An 11,804-nucleotide genomic window follows, 5' to 3' on the forward strand; every position below is an offset into this window, starting at 1 on the left:
GGTGGCCCATTGAGGGTGGCCCATTGAGGGTGGCCAATATGCTGAAGTGGCCCTCGGTGAAATTGAGTTTGACACCCCTGCTCTAGAGTTTAAAAAAACTCCCAGATGGTGAAGAGGCACAACATCTACTACTCAGCTTAACAATGGTCACTTTCAACCACTTCTCTGTTGGTGTTTGTCGAGCTGCCCATTTAAATCCGTTTCCTGCCACAAAACAACAGTAATAGCCATGTGGTATTTAACAGGGACTTCCTGGTGTTCTGTGCTGAAAATATAGCCACCAGTACTCCTAGTTGTGAACGGGCATCAGGGACCAGTTGGTGCTCCTCATCTGTTCATGTGTGAATCCAGATCTGATTCTCCTGACTTTCTCTGGTGCTTTATGAGCGAAAGCTGCTCAGGTCTAAAGTTAGATTTGAAGGCCCTTCTTTCAGGAGCCAGTTGGCTGCCTACTGAGGTGGCAGTGAGTGTTTCTTCTTACATGGAAGCTATTGCCTGGGTGCTGCAAAGTGCCCTCTTCTTTTCTGTGCTGATTCTGAGTCAGCCTTTCTCTACAGAAGCCTTTGTAGGGAGAAGTTATTTTTTTTTCTGGTATTGTGTATCCAGATACACAGCTGGACCTTTAGTTTTTATTATGTGCAAAGCTTACAGTTGTTAACATGACTGCCTGGTGAACTAGTATTGTATTTTGCCCATTAATATCCATAAAAGTGGATAGTAATGAGTTGTTTTTGTTGTTTCAAATTAATTATGGACATTTAACACCTTTTGTTGCATAATCTTTTAAAACCTATTCCTTTTGTCAGGATATACACAAGTTTGTACAGGTGATTAAAATCCTTGAAAATGCTTGAATTTCAATTGGGTGTTTTTAAGGTTTGGAAAGTTCTTGATTTCTGCATGAATTCCTTGAAAGTGCTTGATATTCAAACTGCACAGTTTTGCAGTAAAGTACAATCTGACAGTTGCTTAAAACCCTAAATTTGGAAAATGTTATTTATAGTTGTATATTTTCATACACCAAATAAAAAAAATGATTTTCTTCCCTCACCGTCTGGAGTTAAATTAGACTAAATGTTTCTTGTTTTAGGTCAGTTAGACTTACCAACGTTTTGTCTATTCGCAAAATCCAGAAAATCTTAATGAGAAGGAAGGTAATTTATCTTAATGTGATTTGTTTAGATTGTTTCAAAGTAATTCATATTTATTATTACTAATGGCTCAGGAACTCATTGATCATTTTATAAGTTATACTTTATACAACTTTATTGAAATTGGGGAATTGTTTTCATTAAATTACTGTTTTGTTCTCAAACCACTCAGGTGTGAGAGAAACACTTCAGAACATGACATTTTTTAGTTTACCTTGTCCCTGCTCTAGATTGCAGAATACTTCCACAAAAATATTAATAACCATGATAGTGAATAACTGAACTAAACTGTCTTTATTTAACTTAATTTTTAATATTTAGTAGGGATGCTCCGATCAGGTCTGTCAAAATAAAAAAAATATCTGGTAATAAATTCACATAATTTAGACATAAAACATGCAAAATACTTGCAGGCACAATACAGCAGCTATTCAGTCAAAAGACAACTGAAAAACCTGCAATCAGTAAAATAATATTTAATAGTAAGGCTCTCAGTACCATAAATTATACATGAGTCAAATAAATCTGCCTATATCAAATAATGTCAAGTAAAAGAGGAAACATTCATTCAAAGTCAAATGCAGGCTGCATCAAAATAAACAATCCTTCCTGATAGCATGGCTAGCTGATTAATGCTGGTTCTGATTGGTTGTTTCTGACTGAGCGGAGTAATTCTGCAGAACACAGGAGGAGGCAGAAGAGATCGATTATTTTTTAAGAGATTATCTATCTTGTGTTAGGACAGTGAAAGTTTTAATGCATATCTAAAATCTTGTTCTTTTTTAAATTATGTGCTGCAGCTTTAAGCAGAAGTTCGGTGTGAGAGTTCACTCCAGGTGGAGAAGAAACGGCGCTCCGTCTGTGAAATATTACTACCAGTAGCGCGTAGCGGCGGTTCAACGAGAACAGAACCAGCATCTTACGTCGCTACCTCCAAGACTTAAATTATTTATCAGGCTATTTGTTTAGCTTTCTGACCGTGATGCTAATCCGGGTGAGTGTTGGTAGTTGTGCGCTGCTTTACTGGCTGCTCCCAATTTCCTTTTTTCCTGCAGTGAGCCTTGATGTAACCAAACTCAGTCAAGTGCTTGTTTTTTTAAATGTCACCACATTAGATTTGTTGTGTTGATGCATTTTGACGTGCTTCACCCCCGAGGTAATTTTCCACCACAACACGCAAACTTCCTTGTTCACTCTTAAATTCCACACCTCATTGCTTAGGATTTACTGCTGCGCGCTTGCGCAGTGTGAAGGAAAGAGGAGACAGCCGCACACGCAGGCTGCGAATAAGATACAGCTGATCGGCAACAAGAGACCGCTCACCTGTATCTCAGGTGATCGGTCACCTGAGATACAGGTGACTGATCACGGAAATCGGCTGATTATGATTGGTGGCTGATCGATTGGCACACCTCTAATATTTTGTATTGTTTTTTTTTGTTTTTTTTGAAAACTTGCCCAAAAATGCTTGACAAGTTCTTGAATTTTACTGTGGAAAAGTGTACAAACTGTCTTTTTATGTCTTTGATATGCTTTTGCATATCAAAGAAGAACATTGTTGCACATGTTTGTTTTTTGTGTCATTTGCATGTGTAGAGCACTTCTATTGCAGGACATTTACAGTTAAAAATGCAGAGTACATTCATTTATGTGAAGAACATTCCAGACTGTTTAAAATGTTAATCTTCAGCAAGCTTAGTTATTGCCAGATGGATGAAAAGCACACATTTCCTTTAAAATGTGGATTCTTTTTCTCATATATAAGCATAAAGCTCTTTTAATCTGTAATGAGTTGCCGATCAAAAGTCAGAGACTTAAACATTTTTGCCACAGTTACTATAAAACGCAGTAAGTGCAGTCAGGCTTACTGATATAGAGGAAGTGCATAGAAGTTTAAAGTCAGCTGCCAACTCGTTTAAAATGATGAAGCATACGCTGAAACTAGCAGTAGGTTGTCTGGACTTGGTATAGGATTATTGCGGAGGCGGTAGGCTTGAAGAACTTGGCCATCCTTAAATCTTGACACAATTCTACCTGAAAGAATATTTATCTGGTATGGCATTCATTTACTATCTGCTAGATCTTGCTTGGATAGAAGACATCCATTTTTAATGCCTTTCTGTTTACATCTCAAGCTTGTTGTGGCAAATCCGAAAGTGATACTTGACTCCCACTTACTCGCATGCGAATCTGTCTCGGGTTTCTTGAGTACAACGATCAAGTTTCTTCCTACAGAGTGACACAAACTTAGCGACCTACTCTGGTCAATATGACTTCGTATTTTGGGGTTTTTAAACTCTTCTCCATCTGTATCTGATCACAGAGTATTATTTTATTTGTATATATAAGTAACAACAGAAATATTGATTGATTGATGGCAATGTCACTTTTAACTGAAAATTTGAGGAAGAGCAGCTGGCATTATTTTGAAAACATCTGCCCTCGTCTCTTTCAGCAAGAGGCCCTTCTCACCAAGTGCCAGGTCCTTCTCCTTTTGAAGTCTTCTTTTATTAGCATGGGGAATGTGAAAGGATCTGTTTTCAAGTAAAGACGAAAGATCCTTCACTTCATCATATTCCAACATGCAAAATAAAACATGTCATCACTTCCTGTTTTATATTTATTTTCAGCATAAATTCTGGGTTTTTATAGTGCTTTGCTGAAGAGCTTTTGTGACATAAGGACTTTTTTATTTTTTTATTTTCCAGTTACAACCACCAACTTCTTTGTATTGATAATGGGACTTTCTAGAAAAACCAAACAAGATGCCATTTGCATTTTGCCATAAGGGATGTTGGGGACACAACCACATAAAAGTAGGCATGCCACAGAGGGTGACATGCCGCTGCTGATTACATAACATAATAAGGGAACCTTCAAAACACATCTGAATCATTACATGTTATTGTCATTCAAATCCAACATACGTTAACATTAGGGTTGTTTTCACAGGCATGAACTAAAAATGTTTTCAACTTCAGACTGTGGTCTCTAGTTTTTCTTCACTCCTGAGAGCAGCGCAGCGCAGAGTAGCTAGTTTCACAGTCAGGAGCCAACAGGGTTGCTTTTTCAAAATAAAGTACATTTTAATGTTTCATATTTAAATTTGTTTCAAACTCTAATTATGGTTCGGATCAGTGTGCAAATGCTATGTATATATAAATACATACATCTGATATGCTTTACAATGTTTTAATTAGAGGTGTGCCAATCGATTGGCCACCAATCATAATCGGCCGATTTCCGTAAAAAAGTGTGATTGTTGATCGCTGATCACTGTCTCTTGTTGCCGATCACCAAACCCACATCACCTGCATCTCACTTCGCAGCCTGCGTGTGCAGCTGATCTCCTCTTTCCTTCACACTGCGCAAGCGCGCAGCAACAAATCCTAAGCAATGTGGCAAGGAACTCCCCATTCACTCTGAGAGTGAATAGGGAAATTTGCGTGTTCCGCCAAAGAAATACCTCGGGGGTGAAGCACGTCAAAATGCATCAACTCAACGAATCTAATATGACATTTAAAAAAACAAACATTTGACAGAGTTTGGCTACATTGAGGCTCAACGCAGGCAAAAAAAGTGACATCCAGTGTGGCGAGATAGTGGGTAAAGCAGCGCACAGCTACCAATTCTCACCTGGAAGAGCAACACGGTCAGAAAGTTAAACAAATAACCCGGAAATAATTTAAGTCAATGAGCTAGCGGTGTAAGACGCTGGTTCTGCTCCCGCTGTTGGACCACCGACATGCCCTGCTGAATATTTCACAGACGGAGCGCCGCTTCTGCTCCTTCACACCGAACGTCTGCTTAAAGCTGCAGCAGGTAACTTAAACAAGCAATAAAGATTTTACATATGTATTAAAATTTCACTATGTAATAACATGAGATATAATCTCTGAAAAAAATAATCGATGCCTCCTCCCTGTGTTGTGCATAATTACTCCGCTAAGTCACAACCAGCCAATCAGAACCAGCATTAATCAGCTAGCCATGCTATCAGGAAGTTTTGATTCAGTAACTCAGTATTGTTTATTTTGATGCAACCTGCATTTGACTCTGAATAAATATTTCTTTTTTCTTGACATTATTTGATATAGGCAGTATTGTGAGATTTATTTAACTTGTGTATAATTTATGGTACTGAGGACCTGCTGTTGAATATTATTTTACTGATTGCAGGTTTTTTAGTTGTCCTTTTGACTGAATAGCTGCTGTATTGTGTCTGCAAGTATTTTGCATGTTTTGTGTCTAAATTATGTGAATTTATTACCAGATAATTTTTTAATTTTGCCAGATCACATGGTAGCATTTATACCTAAACTGAAAAATTAACAGGCAGTCTAGATGATCGGCAAAGATTGGTGATCGGTAAAGATCGGCCTTATGGGTGATCGGAATCGGCAGCACAAAATCTGATCGGAGCATCCCTATTTTTAATGTATATGGAAAAAATAGATATTTTGCTGTGGATTTGCGTCATGATCAATTACATGTACAGGAAACTCTGCAATCCAAACGATGTGCTGAGTAAAACCAACACTTTATATCACCCTGAGCGCATCCCCATGTTGAAATGTGTGGATGGTAATCTCATGCTGTAGGGACGCTTTTCTTCTACAAGCCTGGACCTAGAAGCAGGAGATTTATGGAAGTGAATATAGGGGAACCCAGGAGGAATACACAACTTTTTTCCCCATTTCATGTTGTTTCTGAGCTGTTCGTGCTTTGCTAGAGCAGCGGTGCAACACGTCGATCGCAGAAGGTTTTGAGTCGATCTCGGCATTAGGTGACAAACTGAACGCTGCCAGGACGCTGAGACCAGCATGTCCTCCTCTGACTGGCTTATCAAAACGTTTGTAACTTTATTAAACAACAACAAAATCAACAAAACGTGTTCAAATTAATAACCCAACAACAATAATAATCACGGTAATTATTGTTTCAACAAGGTGTTGCGCAATTCTGTGCGTTTCGGTTCCATTACCAAAATAACTAGCACAGCAGGAGTTTAAAATTAACTCATCAACCACCGCTGTGTTCAGGGGAGCGCTTATTAATAATCGCAAAATAAATATCAAGCCTGAAAACCTAATATCGTAACAGAATGAATGTTATGTTTTTAACGTAATCTCTGGTCGGCTTGTGGCGCGCAGGAGGTTGCCATGGCAACGGCTGTGCTTAAATGACGGTGAGAGATGAAGAGTAAAAAGGTGCGACTGGTTTTGAGTTGATCACCTGTTTTACCTTTGTTTACCTTTTATCTTGGCGCATTACAGTTGCTGAACGTTCAATAAACGACAAACTTGGACTAATAACCTCGTTAGTCTGTGAGTATACGTCATTTACAACAAACATCAAACACGGTAAATATGTTTCATTAAGTGTTTAACAAACATATGTATTCTACCGCGATAATTATGTGAAATTAAATTAATTGTCTAATATAAAAAAAAATAGTTTGGTGCTGTCGGTCTCAGAGTCTGAGAGGCTTTTCCTTTATCAAACAATTTATTTATTTTTTTGCCTCTTATTTAGTGGAAATATTGATGTTGATGAGACTTTCTCCAAAATGATAACCTTTTTCAACCTTTATAGCTCCACTGTTGAAAATGAAGCTCTAACATTCACAAATGATAGTGAAATAAAATCCAGTCCAACATCTGGTTTGAGGTGATTCCTCTGGAACCTGTTGGAGGAAAAATATCCCAACTTCAGAATATGTGCTTTTAACCTAGTCAGGGTGAGGAGGCGCCATGTTAGGAAGATGAAGTGGAAGCTGCAGGATCTTCAGAACAAACAGGTCGTGATGCTGGCTACTGATTATCCCTCTGTCTGGACACAGGGTCAATATAACCAGTTTAAAAGCTAAAATGAATGGTTATATGCCAGACATGGAAAACTGGGATGCACTCCATGCCATGATGTTCAGAATTTAGATCTCATGGCATCTCAAGGTGTCAACATTGCAGCCAGTGGGTTGAAGGAAATACAGCTTTATTCTGTAGCAATGCAAGAGCTAACCAGCTTTTATCGCTTCGCTAAAAATTTAATCGGCACAGAAACTCCAAAGCACACAAAGTTATTTATATATATATGTTTTTTGTCATAGTACTCCCAAGAATTTAAAACTACTTTCATCCCTGCTAATAGGTCATAACAAATTATGCTGAATGACGAATTGTCCTGGAAGTTATTGCAATTAGGCCTGTCGCGATAAACAATAAATCAATTAATCACACAATAAATGAAAATAATCGACCTTTTAATTTATCGGCTTTATCATTTTTTTCCTGCCTTTTTCTCTTTCTATTGATGACACTGAATGAAAAATGGCTCAACTCCGGTGCTCTCCACTGACCCTCCCCTCCTCATTTTCTTAGTAGTTCACTCTACACTACTTTAGAATTGTCGGCTGATCGTCGGCCCATTCTCAAAACCTGAGAGACACATTAACTGACAAAAAAATCGTAACAGGTTTGATCGGGTTTAATCGTGCCGTGTGTCCAGCCACACCATGAGAGCAACACACCACACACGAACCGATTTCTTTCACTGACGATCAGATTTCAGACAGAAAATCCCGTAAAAACCCACTATGACCTTATCATTATAACCTATTTATGTCACGTTAATGATGAACAGCTGAAAAATTACCGGGTAGATCAATTGCGGTAGCAATTTCGCTCCAACTCCTCCCCTTGTCATTTCTGTGGATATTCCTCTCACAAAATGTTGAATAAACATTAATGTTGTTTCCACATATCATCTCTGATGTCCACTGGACTTCGGGTTGCGCTGTTTGGGATTCCCCTTCATGCTTTCCGCTTAGAATGCATGGAGGGGAATCCGTGCTTTCTGATTGGCTACCTGTCACTTTCAACAGGCTGGGTTGTCGCTCCCAGTCGGGGAAAACCCCACACTCTGCTGCGATAAACTGGCCAAGACAATCCAACATGTTGAATATGCCTGATTTAGATCGGAGCGGCCATGACTGTACCCGATCAGTCGGAACACACACTACGGGATGATCGGTTACGATTGTTCGACGTTCTAAGATTGTCGTGACGGAGAAAATTGGTATACAGAAGTATACAGACTTCATAATCTGCACTCTTTGTTGAATGTAGTTTTATTTCCACTTTGGTGTTATGTTTTAAGTTTTTATTCAAGTGCATTTTTTGTTAATGGACACAATTCTATTTTTGTTTTTGATTGTTTTGTTTACCAGTTCCAGTTTTTAGTGTTCTTTTGAAAATAAAGTTGTTTTTTTGTTTTTTTTTGCAGGATATCACTTGCATTATGTCATTACTATTGTATTAGTTTAAAATGGTCTTCAGACAATATTAGCCTTTATCACAATATTTTTTGAGACAATTAATCGTCCAGCAAAATTTGTCGTGACGGGCCCAATTGCAATAAATATTTAGTTTAAGTAATTTAATGGTAATGGTGTTTTAATGCAGGAACACATTCATAAAGATCAATAAACTTTAATTTCTATTGAACATTTAGCAGACATTTTAAATATCCAAACTAAATAAAGTAACAGAAATAACTAAATTAATTTTGAAGTCTCTGCAAACAAAATTGTCTTTCATAAAAATGATTAGTTGAGACCAAAGCACCAGACTGAAGACTTTTGTCATCCAGTTTTTAGTAGAAAGAGAGAAAAGAGAAAAATAAGTAATGCAAACGGAAATTATTCAGCTTGTTTTTAATTTATCATGCAATTGTTTTATTGCTTAATGCGGCAAGCTAATCCCTAACAATTACTCTTCTGTAGCTTAGAAAATTAAAATGCAACAATAAAAGCTATTTTTTAAGTCAACCTGGACTACTAATTCAGAAAAATCTGAATTAATATTCAATGTAATAAGAATTAAAAGGCAGCAGTCTCATAAAGACACTTTATGGGCAGTTTACATATTAATCTTCAGTCAGTTTAATATATAGCTGATATATAGCTATAACTCAGCTTTTGTGTCTATGTGAGCAACGGATCTTTGGCACCTTCGTCACACACAGAAACGTACATGCCACCTAAACACACCACGGTGTGCGCTCCGCCAACCATTTGTTGTGACGGGAATGGCAATGGTAGGAAAGTTTCCAGTCCGTCTGTAAAGCTACACCAGGGACAAAGGCTGTCATATTCCATGTGTCATGCCAGCTGCTGTAAATATGCCTATTGGTCCCCCCAAAAATTATGAAAACCCGGACCTGTTTAGGGAAAAGAGGACGCTTGGTCACCTATACTATGCTAACAGCACTTAGCATTTATCAACATCTCATTGGTGAGAGCATTGCGCAACACAGATACTTAACTGGCTGGAACACGTCACTGTAAAACATAATTTAACAAAGCTTTGAGGCAGATAGTTTGCCTTGAAGTTTTAACAATCAAGGTACTCAAATCATTTGATGAATCGCTACAGTCCTAGCTTCAATCAAAGGACAGTCATATTATAGAATGGCAGTTCAGTCCAGTTGAAGAACATGACTCATTAAAGAAGAATGGACAACATTTTATTCATAGTTGGCAAATGTGCACCCTCAAAGTCTTGTAGATGTAATTACAGCAAAAAGCCATTTTACAAAGTTTTGACTTTAAGGGGCTGATTACAAATGCACCCCGCACTTTTTAGACATTTTTCAATGGACATATGTATCATTTCCTTCAACTTCATAATTTTTCAATACTTTTTGTTGGTTTTTCACATTAAATCCCAGGAAAATTCACCAAAGTTTATGGCAGTAAAGTGATAAATTATAGAGGAAAAAAAAAGATTGAATACTTTTGTGAGGGACTTTAAGACAATTTCTCTGTTACTTTTCTTTTGTTTCCAAGTTATATATTACATAATAAATATATACAAGTTATATATATATTTGATGAAATTTGCTTGCAGCACACTTTAACTGTGTACTTGTATGGGTACGTCAAGGCAATGTATTGATTTACACCTGCATACTTGGCAGTGTAGGAGAGCTAGGAGGCGTCCCCTCACACTGCTGCTGCAGACATTAAACTGTTCCTCGGCCTAATGTTCCCATTTCAGCTGTTCTTCCTGCATAACAAAAGAGCTGCCAGCTCCACAGACTCATCTTGTGAAAAACAGATCAAGTTCAACTGTTTGAGCAACAGAAAAAAGCAGAGGAAAACATTGTTTGGTTTTGGCTAGTGTGTGATTTTTATTGTCATGTTTATATGTCCTTAGGAGCATACCGTTCTCCAGGCATATTAAGTGTTAGGATACAGCTGTTAATTGTGGAAAACACTGTTAATCTAGCAGAATGTGACCATTCCTCTTCGCTCAGTTCACCGCCTGGTCTCTTAACACCTGGAAGCAATACTCAGAGGAATTCACCTTTTTACCTTTAGAGAAGATGAGTGTGGATATGAACTACATGGCATACCAGGAGGACTTAGCCTTCTCTTTCAGAAAACGCTAAGCTTTCAGGCGGTGAGAGGACGGGGCTGGACTTCAAATTTCAAGTCACATTCAGAAAATTACAGGAAATATGAGGCAGTAATTCTAGTTATTCAGATACCCACGTCTCTGTGGCCGCCTGCGTGCTCAGCGGTGATGAGAGACGGATGATCTCCTGCAGACAGCTGGATGGATCAAACCAAAACATCAGCATTTCACCAGAAATGCAAAAAAGCTGCATGTAGCCGGAAGGGTATGTTCGTCTTTTATGTCTTAGATGTAGGCCTGTCGTGATAAACGATAAATCAATTAATCGCACGATAAATTAAACCTATCAACCTCATTTTAATTATTGGCTTTTATCGTCTCTTCCTGCCTTTTATTCTTTCTGTTGCTGACACTGAATGAAAAAAGGCTCAAAAAAGCTCTCGACTTACCCTCCCTTCCTCATTTCCTTAGTGTAATGTCCATCTTACACTACACGAGTTGTCGGCCGACTGTCGGCCCATTTTCAAAACCTGAGTGACCACACATTAGCTGACAGAAATCCTAGGTATAACGGTTCGATCGGGTTTGTCATGCCGTGTGGTGTCTAGCCACATGGGCACAAAATAATAGTTACAAGTCCAGTTAACTAATTTTAAAATCAGGCATTAATCAATGCTTTACTAGAATCTACCTGTGATGCATGTGGTCAGCGTAAAGTCCTGACTGAATGAAAATCATTATAACCTATTATTGTCACTTTAACGAAGAACAGCTGAAAACTTTACCAGGTTTATCAACTGTGATAGCAATTTGGCTCCAACTCCTCCCCTTTTCATTTCTATATTCTTTCCACAAAAAGCTGAATAAATATTAATGTTGTTTCCACATATCATCTCGGGTTGTGCCGTGTCAGCTGTTTGGGATTTCCCTCTGTAATTTCCCCTCAGAAAGCACAGAGGAGAATCCACGCTTTCTGGTTGACTACCTGTCACGTTCAACAAGCTGTGTTAAGCTCCCAGTTGGGAAAAACCCCTGATTTAGATTGGAGCAGCCACGATGATCCATGGTAACCCACCATACACTGCAGGATGATCGGTTACGAAATCACCAGCGACAATCTTAGATCGGCCAATGATCTAAGATTGTCATAAGGGGAAAATGGTGGCAAAAAATCTTGTAGTGTGAACTATTGCATTAGGTAGTTGGATGTGCCCATCCTTTCTATTTAAATCTA

The 11,804-nt window shown here is 38.3% G+C and overlaps 1 protein-coding gene and 1 long non-coding RNA gene across 3 annotated transcripts in view; one reads left to right on the forward strand and one right to left on the reverse strand.

Annotated features, from left to right (window-relative positions):
- LOC103156109 (vitamin D3 receptor A) overlaps positions 1-11,804 on the forward strand; it is a 126,928-nt gene that overhangs the window by 34,942 nt on the left and 80,182 nt on the right. The window lies entirely within an intron of this gene.
- Positions 7,453-11,072, reverse strand: LOC107833831 (uncharacterized). Its single transcript, XR_001659601.1, has 2 exons — positions 11,020-11,072; positions 7,453-7,510 (listed from the first exon to the last, which is right to left on the reverse strand). It is a non-coding gene; the product is annotated as an uncharacterized LOC107833831 (long non-coding RNA).

The sequence above is a fragment of the Poecilia formosa genome, unplaced genomic scaffold, assembly GCF_000485575.1.
Source record: "Poecilia formosa unplaced genomic scaffold, Poecilia_formosa-5.1.2 Scaffold464, whole genome shotgun sequence".
Taxonomy (NCBI): domain Eukaryota; kingdom Metazoa; phylum Chordata; class Actinopteri; order Cyprinodontiformes; family Poeciliidae; genus Poecilia; species Poecilia formosa.